Below are 11,462 nucleotides of genomic sequence, written 5' to 3' on the forward strand. Positions count from 1 at the left end.
GGTGAGAAGCCTTACTCATGCCATCTGTGTGATAAGAGTTACTCACAGGCACGAAGTCTCAAATTTCATCTGCTGTCTGTCCATACTGAAGAAAACTCCTAAAAGTGTTCACATTGTGTAAAGAGTTTTATTGAGTCTGTGACGCTGATCAAACACAAGTGACTGTATACTGGAGAGAAGATGCACCGCTGTCATTCATGTTGAAGAAGTTTTAGACGATCAAACAGGAAAGAGTGAACAAAGATCAACTTCAGTCTTCGGGTCCAAGCACATGATATGAAATTAAGATAATCCTCACGATTGAATTACTCCAATATTGCTTCAAGTGGTGAAATTTGTTACTGTATTTCAACTTGTAGAGCATTGTGTTAGCACTGCAAAAGGTCATGGGTTCAATCCCAGGATCACACATTCTGATAAAATGTATAGCTTTAATGTATTATATTTGCTTTGGATAATTATGTCAGCAAAATTTTTTAAAATTAATATTTTTCCCCCAGGATTTTTTTTTTATGTTGGTATTAAAGGCACACAAGGCAAGTCTGAGTATTATTTCTCTACTAGCTCCCCCTAGTGTCTGGGAGTAAATGCGTTCTATATCTAAGACTATACGAGACTGAAGGACACCGGGTCGGATACAGCGAACTTGCAAGTGGGGTATTCTTCCTACAGACGGTAGGGGCGGGCGAGAGAGTCTTCATTCGTCATGTAATGAGTCATTTAACCATATACCGACTTACGAAGATGATTTATTAACATAAAAATGCTGCCTTGTGTCCCTTTAATATCGTTACTATGAGATTTGCACTCATTAGAGGTAATTTGTTAAATGATGGTAACAACGGTTTAAGTCTCCATTCATTAACTTAAGAGAACTAAAATTCTTGTGACTGAAGTGAGATTATTAAAGGACTCCTTCACCCAAAACAAAATATTTCTGTCTTTATTCACTTATAAGCCGGCACTGCACATGTTAGATGTCTCCATTATTCAGGTCTTAAAGTCTGTATTACATTTCAAAAACATTTCCCCACTCATCTGTCTAATGCATAAAAAAGTGTTGACTGCCTGTGTTTGTGCACAGTATTTAAATGTTGTGTACTTTTAATTTTATGTATAGTGTACAAGCAAAATGGAAATATACTCTGAGCTTAAAGCTGCCCTGGAACACTTAACTAGATTAGTATACTTTTATCTTTACTAATAGTTAATTTTATCTATACATGTGTGTCCTGACTCTTATGAGAGATTTGTTCATACATTAGTATGCACTGGTCCTGATGACTATTGATGAATGCAGCCAGTAAACAGTCAGTGTTTTTTGTGATAAAGTTTGCATTAAGTGTTAATTCTTTATTTTGTTACTTAAACTTTAACTGATGCGGTGTCATTGAATTGTAGATTTTAAATTGTAATTGTTTGACAAATGTGGGATATTTAACCTTAAATATGTTTATTTTACATACAAATGAACATGTTTTGTATATTTTCTTTGGTGTAGAAGATAAGTTAATTCATTTCCTTGCATTTCACGCATTTGGACATAAATTAAAGAAAGGGACTTTTATATTGCTTCTTGGAACCTGTCGTGCAGTGACGTCATAAGGAGTGCGCGAGATTCGTCTCGATGGAGGGAGAGAAGACTGAGGTGAATAAAACCATATAAAATTGGTTTTTAAAAGGTACTACAGCAACTTAAATATTATTGAAACAATGTTAAGTAATAGTATGTTGTTATTTGAAGTAATTATAATTTATTGTATTTTTAAAGTACTAAAAGTTGTTCCACTAGGACAAAAGTTACACAAGGAAAGAGATTTACTTCACTTTTTAAGCCATTCAGGTATGTACGTTTTATAAATGTGTTGGTGAGCTTTACATGACTTTTAAGGAATATTTATGCTCCTCTTTTCCATACAGTTATTTAACGTAGCAGATGGATAATTGCTGTTGTTAGTAAAATTGATCAGGGGCATAACTTGTAAAACATGGACAATATAGTTAATGTACTTTGATTTTCCAGTTAAAAAATATCAGATATTGTATGTTTATGTAAACAAGATTGTAAATGATTTGCATTTTTACTCTCTGAATTTTTATACAGAGACATGGAAAATTGAAAAGACAACTTGCAATTGGTTTAAAAGAATGTGAAACCCTGTTTGTGAAAACCAAGTTAAAGCCTGGGCCACACAAAGTATTTTTTAAAAATCACAAACACTTTTAAATTTTTATGTGAGCGACCTGAAAAAAATATTTGATTTAATCGTTTTTTTTCCTATAGTGCAGGTGCTTCAGCCCTGCTCCTGGTGAGCTTCCATCCTGCAGATTTTAGCTCCAACCCCAATTAAACACAGCCGAAGCAGCTTATTTTTGGCTGCGTCTGAAAGCTCTAAAATACACAAGTCAAAAACATAGTTCAAGTTACGATTAACTAAGAATAATAGTCAACTTTATAATTGTTAATATTTTGAAATAAGACATGTCTTGATGCTTTCCTTTCTTGGAAAGCTGCCGCAAAAAGCAATTTTCATGTCCTGTCCCACAATTTTATGCGTCCGTGTGCACGGGGAATGTGATTGGTCGAGTTCAAAAAAATAAAACTGCAGCCAAGGAAGTGTCTGGAGCATAAATTTAGTGTAATTAAAGATATATTTTCACTTTTTACACTTTTTAATTGCATTTCTAGTTAGAAATTAGTATTGTTTTTAAATATAGGATTATTTTTCACAAAGACGCGCTCTGTTTATATTTTAAACCAAATTCAATTTTACTGCCTATGAAGTGTGTCCGGCTACGTTTCTCTTAGCTGGGAGATCTTGCGATGTGACTTCACAGGAAACAAACATAACAATGACAGGCATAATAGAATTAGTATTAACACTGTGGGCTGCTTTTTACATCTCTGATGTCTATCTCAATTTGGACTGTGCCTGCTGCGCCATGACTGCGGCGCAACAAAGAATGACTTGTGTCTTGCCGTATTGATTGAATTGTTAAATTGTAACTTTGGTCATTTGTTTATCTTCACAGGTCTGATCCTGTAGATGCTGAAGAAACAATCTTAAATGATACAATCTTCAATGAAGTCTCTATCACACCAGTTCATCTATAAATACTGTGAAGAAGTCAAACAAGCAGCTGCTGTCACAACACATTCAACTACTCTACTATTCTGATCCACTGTTGTAATGATGGAGTGTGTTAAAGAGGAGACTGATCCTGAATCATTCACAATAACACCTCAACATACTTATCAACAAAGAGGTTTGTCTCTTATCTTAATGACTGATAAAGAGCATCTTAAGGAACATACAATAAGTCACACTGATGAGACGACCTTTGACTGCCCTGAGTGTGATAAATGTTTTAAACAGAAAAAAAATCTTAATGCTCACATTAAGACTCACACTACTGAAAGGCCCTACAGCTGCCCTCAATGTGGAAAGACTTACAGATTTAAAGGACACCTTAAGGAACATTTAGTAAGTCATACTGGTGAGAGGCCTTTCACCTGCCCTCACTGTCAAAAGGGTTTTTCATTTAAAGGAAAACTTAATGTTCACTTAAAGACTCACCCTGGAGAAAGCACATACAAATGTAAAGAGTCCCTGAAAGAACATAAAACAAATCACATTGACCACAAGCTTTTCACTTGCTCTCAATGTGAAAAGAGTTTTACAAAAATGGGAGCCCTTAATGTTCACATGAGGTGTCACAGTAGTGATAAGCCTTACACCTGTCCTCATTGTGGAAAGAGTTTCATAATAAAAGCACATTTAGACAGTCACATACGCGTTCACACTGGAGAGAAACCTTACAGGTGCCCTCAGTGTGACAAGAGTTTTAAACAACGAGGACATCTTGAGTATCACATACGAATTCATACTGGAGAGAAACCTTTTAAGTGCACTCAGTGTGACAAGAGTTTTAAACAACGTGCACATCTTCTGTCTCACATACTACTTCATACAGGTGAGAAGCCTTACTCGTGCCATCTGTGTGATAAGAGTTACACACAGCCACAAGGTCTCCATTATCATCTGTCTGTCCATTCTGTATAAAACCCCTGAAAGTGTTCACTTTGTGTAAAGAGTTTTATTAAGTCTGTGACGCTGATCAAACACAAGTGACTGTATACTGGAGAGAAGCTGCACCGCTGTCATTCACGTTGGAGAAGTTTCAAACGATCACACAGCTGGAAGCACATGATTTGAAATGCGGAGAAACTTTATGATTGAATTACTCCAAAATATATAAATTTTAATGCATTACATAAAGTGGTGAAATTTGTTACTATTGCTCAACTTGTAGAGCATTGTGTTAACAGTTCAAAAGGTTATGGGTAGGGTTAGGAACCGAGAACCTGGTTCTGTGTTATTTGTTCATACATTAGTCTGCACTGCTCCTGATGATTACTGATGCAGTAAACAGTCAGTGGGTCTCATCATTCTCTTAGCATGCGTATGCAGCAATTTGTTCGTAAAATGTGCGTTCGGACGCATGATTCAACAAGAACTTTCATACAATTTTTTTTTACATCTATGCAAAAATGTAAGAACAACTTAGACCACACGTGCGCAATAATCATTAAAAAGGAAAAAATAACTCTATAATATCTGTGTTATATATTTTTTGCATACATTTAAAATAAATTTTAGTACGAAAGTTTTTGTTGAATCATGATTTGCAAGTTAAAACGTCTGTACGCACATTTTGCAATCAAATCTGTGCGTACGCATGCTTAGTGAATGAGACCAAGTGTTTTTTGTGATATATTTTGCATTAAGTGTTAATTCTTTATTTTGTTACTTAAACTTTAACTGTAATGCAGTGTCATTCACTTCTAAATTGATTCTAAATTGTAATCGTTTGACAAATGTGGGATATTTAACCTTAAATATATTTTTTTTACCTACAAATAAACATGTTTTGTGTATTTCCTTTGGTGTAGATGGTGATAGTTAATTTATTTTCTTGCATTTCAATAATTGGAACACAAATAAAAGGGACTTTTATATTGCTTCTTGAAGACTGCCGTGCAGTGACGTCATAAGGAGTGCGCGGCTCTTGTCTCTCGGTGGAGGGAGAGAAGATTGAGGTGAATAAAACTATATAAATATGGCTTGATATTTTAATCAAATGTGCTCCAGAAGCCTTAATATCATTAAAACAATGTTAAATAATATTACAGTGATACTTGAAGTAATTATACACTTTATTGTATTTCTAAAGTAGCTGATGAACGTTGTTTCACTAGGACTCTTTCCTTGTCAATAAGTTAGACAAGGAAAGAGATTTACTTCATTTTTTAAGCCATTCATTCAGGTATGTACGTTTTATAAATGTGTTGGTGAGCTTTACATTAATTTTAAGGGATATTTATGCTCCTCTTATTTAAACAGTGAAAATTGATCAGGGTCATAACTTGTAAAACATGGACAATACAGTTACAAATGTACTTAGTTTTTCCAGTTAAAAATGATCAGATATTGTATGTTAACAGGATTGTAAATGATTTGCATTTGTACTGTCCACATTTTTATGCTGACAAATGGAAAACTGTAAAGACAATAAGTCGCTGATAACGCAAACAATGACTGGTGGCTTGCCGTATTGATTGAATTGTTAAATTATAACTTTGATCATTTGTTTATCTTCACAGGTAGATGCTGAAGAAACAATTTTAAATAACACAATCTTCAGTGAAGTCACTATCACATCAGTTCATCTATAAATACTGTGAAGAAGTCAAACAAGCAGCTGCTGTCACAACACACTCAACTACTCTACTATTCTGATCCACTGTTGTAATGATGGAGTGTGTTAAAGAGGAGACTGATCCTGAATCATTCACAATAACACCTCAACATACTCAACAACAAAGAGGTTTGTGTATAATCTCAATGACTGAGAAAGAGCATATTACGAAACATACAGCAAGTCACACTGATGAGAGGACCTTTGCCTGCCCTCAGTGTGATAAATGTTTTAAACGGAAACAAAATCTTAATATTCACATTAAGACTCACTCTACTGAAAGGCCCTACAGCTGCCCTCAATGTGAAAAGACTTACAGATATCGTTGGCACCTTACGGAACATTTAGTGAGACACACTTGTGAGAGGCCCTATATCTGCCCTCAGTGTGATAAGCGTTTTTCATTTAAAAAAAGTCTTTATGTTCACTTAAAAACTCACACTGGAGAAAAGACAAACATCTGCCATCTGTGTAAAAAGACTTACAAATCTAAAGAGTCCCTTAAAGAACATAGAAGTCACACTGACCACAAGCCGTTATCTTGCCCTCAATGTGGGAAGAGTTTTACACAAAGAGGACACTTTAATAGTCACATGAGGATTCACAGTGGTGATGGACCTCACAACTGTCCTCATTGTGGGAGGAGTTTCACATCAAAAGCCCATCTGCAGGATCACATTCGCGTTCACACTGGAGAGAAACCTTTCAAGTGCCCTCAGTGTGACAAGAGTTTTAAACAACGTGTACATCTTCTATCTCACATAAGACTTCATACAGGTGAGAAGCCTTACTCGTGCCATGTATGTAATAAGCCTTACACACAGATACAAGGTCTCAAATATCATCTGCTTGCTGTCCATTCTGAAAAAAAAAACTAAAAGTGCTCAAACCCAAGTGACTGTATACTGGAGAGAAGCTGCACCGCTGTCATTCATGTTGGAGAAGTTTCAGACGATCACACAGCTGCAAGCACCTAATGTGAAATGCAGAGAAACCTCACGATTGAATTACTCCAAAATATATTAATTTTAATGCATTACATGAAGTGTTCTTATTCAGAACCAGTTCTGTTTTTTAAAAGCAACCGGAACCGTGCAGAATATATTTTGGTTGTAAAAGTGGTTCTGATGGGATGCACGGGCAAAGCACTGGGAGGGGTTACTTTAAATAGCCATCTCTTACCTCATGAATATTAATTAAGTTAAGCCACAGTTTACAGTCCCACAACCAAATTAATGCAGTTTCCACAGATAACACTAGCGCTGCTGAGGTACAGTTTGTATAATTCGGGTTTAACATGTCTAAAAGAAAGTCAAAAGTGAGGATTCATTTCCAAAGGTAAAACAATAAGGCAAAGTGTAACGTGGAAAAAATTTAATCTGCTAAGTTGTAATACTGAATGTAAAATTTGATGTTGATATGAATTTAAATACTCTGTTTTGACAGTGATTAATAAACTTAATAAATACTTTTAAGTATTGTGCATTATTTTTCATATTTCTTTTATTATAATGGAATCGGAATTTGAACCGGAATTGGAACAAAAAGATTTCTTATGATTAGAGGTCATTTAATAAATGGTAACAACAATCTATATCTCCATCCATTAACTTAACTGAACTAAACATTTTTGTGACTGAAGTGAGATAAAGTACTTAAATTCACTTATAAACCAGCACTGCCCATGTTAGATGTCTTCATTATTCAGGTCTTACAGTCTGTACTACATTTCAAAAACATTTCCCCACTCAGTCCCTCTTTAGTGAATTTCAACTTGTAAGCATAGCTTTCTGTACTGTTTATTGTTGGCACTTAGACATAATGTTAAATTTCTTATGCATAAAAAAAGTTTTGACCGCAAATTTGGAACAGTCCATTTCAGTGCGAAAGGGACTGTTCCTAAGCTTTCTGCTAGAGTCCGCGAAGTGTCGGAGAGCGAATTATAACGGGAAAGGAGATCAGCTGAAGATCTATGCACATTTAATAAAGTCAACGATTTGAATTATAATTTGAGTGAGACATACTTGTTCTAACCTGACAAACTATAGCCTTCAACCAAACCCGGACTAGCAATTTAAGAAAAATATAAGAAGATTTTTCACCACACGTGCGCAATAATCATGAACATGGAAAAAGAACCCTATAATATATATCTGTGTTATATATATATTTTTCCTTGTTCATGATTATTGGGTACGTGTGGTCTAAGTTGTTCTTAGCCTTTTTTGCATACATTTAAAATAAATTTTAGTATGAAAGTTTTTATTGAACATGATTTGTAAGTTAAAACGTCCCCACGCAGATTTTACGAACAAATTTGCGTACGCATGCTTAGTGAATGAGATCAAGTGTTTTTTGTGATATATTTTGCATCAAGTGTAAATTCTTTATTTTGTTACTTAAACTTTAACTGTAATGCAGTGTCATTTACTTCCATATTGATTCTAAATTGTAATCGTTTGACAAATGTGGGATATTTAACCTTAAATATATTTATTTTACTTACAAAAAACATGTTTGTGTATTTCCTTTGGTGTAGATGGTGATAGTTCATTTATTTCCTTGCATTTCACTAATTGGAACACAAATTAAAGAAAGGGACTTTTATATTGCTTTTTGGAGCCGGTCGTGCAGTGACGTCATAAAGAGTGCGCGCGGCTCTCGTCTGTCAGTGGAGGGAGAGAAGATTGAGGTGAATAAAACCATATAAATGTGGCTTGATCTTTAAATCAAAGGTGCTCCTGAAACCTAAATATTATTTAAACAATGTTTAATAATATTACAGTGATACTTGAGGTAATTATAATTTATCGTATTTCTAAAGTAGCTGCTGAACGTTGTTCCACTAGGACATAAGTTAGACAAGGAAAGAGATTTACTTCATTTTTTAAGCTATTCAGGTATGTACGTTTTATAAATGTGTTGGTGAGCTTTACATTAATTTTAAGGAATATTCATGCTCCTCTTTTTTTTTGCGACTGGAGTGCTTTAGAACAGATTCAGTCGGTGATAACACAAACAATGACTGATGTCTTGCCGTATTGATTAAATTGTTAAATTATATCTTTGGCCATTTGTATATCTTCACAGGTAGATGCTGAAAAAACAATCTTCAGTAAAGTCACTATCACACCAGTTCATCTATAAATACTGTGAAGAAGTCAAACAAGCAGCTGCTGTCACAACACATTCAACTACTCTACTATTCTGATCCACTGTTGTAATGATGGAGTGTGTTAAAGAGGAGACTGATCCTGAATCATTCACAATAACACCTCAACACACTGAACAACAAAGAGGTTTGTGTATAATCTCAATGACTGAGAAAGAGCATCTTAAGGAACATAAAGTAAGTCACACGGATGAGAGGACCTTTGCATGCCCTCAGTGTGATAAATGTTATAAACAGAAAAGAAATCTTAATGCTCACATAAAGACTCACACCGATGGGAGGCCCTTCACCTGCCCTCAGTGTGATAAGGGTTTTTCATTTAAAAGAAGTCTTGATGCTCACTTAAAAACTCACACTGGAGAAAAGACATACATCTGCCATGTGTGTGAAAAGACTTACAAATCTAAAGAGTCCCTGAAACAACATAAAATAAGTCACACTGACCACAATCCTTTCTCTTGCCCTCAATGTGGAAAGAGTTTTACACAAAAAGGACACCTTAATTGTCACATGAGGATTCACAGTGATGATGGGCCTCACACCTGTCCTCATTGTGGGAGGAGTTTCACATCAAAAACCCATCTGCAGGATCACATTCGAGTTCACACTGGAGAGAAACCTTTCAAGTGCCCTCAGTGTGACAAGAGTTTTAAACAACGTGTACATCTTCAGGGTCACATAAGACTTCATACAGGTGAGAAGCCTTACTCGTGTCATCTGTGTGGTAAGCCTTACACACATGCACAAGGTCTCAAATATCATCTGCTGTCTGCCCATTCTAAAGAAAACCCCTAAAAGTGTCACATTGTGTAAAGAGTTTTATTGAGTCTTTGACGCTGATAAAACACAAATGACTGTATACTGCACCGGCAAAGCACTGGGAGGGGTTACTTTAAATAGCCATCTCTTACCTCATGAATATTAATTAAGACACTGTTTACAGTCCCACAACCAAATTAATGCAGCGTATCACAGATAACACTAGCACTAATGATGTACGGTTTGTATAATTCGTGTTAAACATGTCTAAAAGAAAGTCAAAAGTGGGGATTCATTTTTAAGGTTTAACAGTGAGGCAAAGTGTAACGTGAAAAAAATGTTTTGCTAAGTTGTAATAGTGAATATAAAATTTGATGTTGAATTTAAGTTGATGTGAATTTAAATACTCTGTTTAAAATATATTGACAGTGTTTTATAAACACAAATGAAATTGTTTTTATTATAGTGCATTATTTTTCAAATTTCTTTTATTATAATGGAATCGGAATTGAACCAGAACTGAAATTGGAACCGAAAGATTTCTTACGATTAGAGGTAATTTAATTAATGGTAACAACAATCTATATCTCCATCTATTAACTTAACTGAACTAAACATTTTTGTGACTGAAGTGAGATTATTAAAGTACTTGTTCCCTCAAACTTGAAAATTTCTGTCATTATTTCCTTATAAGCCAGAACTGCCCATGTTAGATGTAGTACAGACTGTAAGACCTGAATAATGAAGACATTTCAAAAACATTTCCCTACTCAGTCCCCCTTTAGTGAATTTCAACTTGTAAGCATAGCTTCGTATAAAATGTTTATTTTTGGCACTTTAGACATAAATGTCTAATGCATAAAAAATGAGTTGACCGCCTGTGTTTGTGCACATTATTTTTGTGGCGTACTTTTAACTTTGTATAGTGTACAAGCAAAACTGAAATAATATACTCTGGGTTTTATACAGCTGCTCTGGAGCACTTAACTAGATTAGGAGACTTCTCCAGTTAATTTTATCTATACATGTGTGCCCTGACTCTTATGAGTTATTTGTTTATACATTAGTCTGCACTGATGATTACTGATGAATGGAGCAAGTAAACAGTCAGTGTTTTTGTGATATAGTTTGCATTAAGTGTTAATTCTTTATTTTGTTACTTAATCTTTAACTGTAATGCAGTGTCATTCACTTTTTAATTGATTCTAAATTGTAATCGTTTGACATATGTGGGATATTTAACCTTAAATAAATTTATTTTACCTACAAAAAACATGTTTTGTGTATTTCCTTTGGTGTAGAAGATGATAGTTCATTTATTTCCTTGCATTTCACTAATTGGAACACAAATTAAAGAGGGACTTTTATGTTGCTTCTTGGAGCCGGTCGTGCAGTGACGTCATAAGGAGTGCGCGCGGTTCTCGTCTGTCGGTGAATGGAGAGAAGATTGAGGTGAATAAAACTATATAAATATGTCTTGATCTTTTAATCAAAGTTACTCCAGCAACTTAAATATTATTTAAACAATTTTTAATAATATTACAGTGTTATTTGAAGTAGTTATACTTTATTGTATTTCTAAAATACTGAAAGAGATTTACTTCACTTTTTAAGCCATTCAGGTATGCAAGTTTTATAAATCTGTTGGTGAGCTTTACATTAATTTTAAGGAATTTTCATGCTCCTCTTTGTCATACAGTTATTTAACATAGCAGATGGATATTTGCTGTTGTTAGTAAAATTGATCAGGGTCATAACTTGTAAAAACATA

This window comes from Paramisgurnus dabryanus, chromosome 2, assembly GCF_030506205.2.
Source record: "Paramisgurnus dabryanus chromosome 2, PD_genome_1.1, whole genome shotgun sequence".
Classification (NCBI taxonomy): Eukaryota; Metazoa; Chordata; class Actinopteri; order Cypriniformes; family Cobitidae; genus Paramisgurnus; species Paramisgurnus dabryanus.